This window comes from Alligator sinensis, unplaced genomic scaffold (genome assembly GCF_000455745.1).
Source record: "Alligator sinensis unplaced genomic scaffold, ASM45574v1 scaffold806_1, whole genome shotgun sequence".
In the NCBI taxonomy this organism is placed as follows: domain Eukaryota; kingdom Metazoa; phylum Chordata; order Crocodylia; family Alligatoridae; genus Alligator; species Alligator sinensis.
In genome coordinates, this window is record NW_005842521.1 from 742,827 (window position 1) to 743,353 (window position 527).

Consider the following 527-nt stretch of genomic DNA (forward strand, 5'->3'; position numbering starts at 1 on the left):
TCCCTATTGTTAGACATAACTTTATCTCTCTTGGTATCGTTTTTCTTTCTTGCTTGCTTGCTTTCCAAAGATCCATCTCTAGGTGTAGAGATAGATATTGTTGTTGTGTTATATATAAAACAATTCCAAGAAAGATAGAAATATGTATAACAATACCAAGAAAGGGAAAGATCTCTTGGTATTGTTATATATCTAGACCAGTGTGCCCTCAGAAATGAATGGGTGTGCCACAGAATTTTGCCATGGCAATGAGCTACAATAGGTATGAGGATGAGGAATGCCTTAACAAGTGTGCCACAGACATTTTTTTTTAATGTAAGTGTGCCTTGGGCTGGAATAGGTTGGGAAACACTGATCTAGATATATATCTTAGTATACATATATAGGTAGGTAGGTAAATAAAGTCCAAGCTTTTCTGAGCTGTAGCTCACTTCATCAGATGCTGTGAAAAGAGGAGCAGAAAGAAGTGTAAGGAGAAATTAGAATACCAAGCCATTCATTCGGGGGGGGGGGGGGGGGGGGGGGAC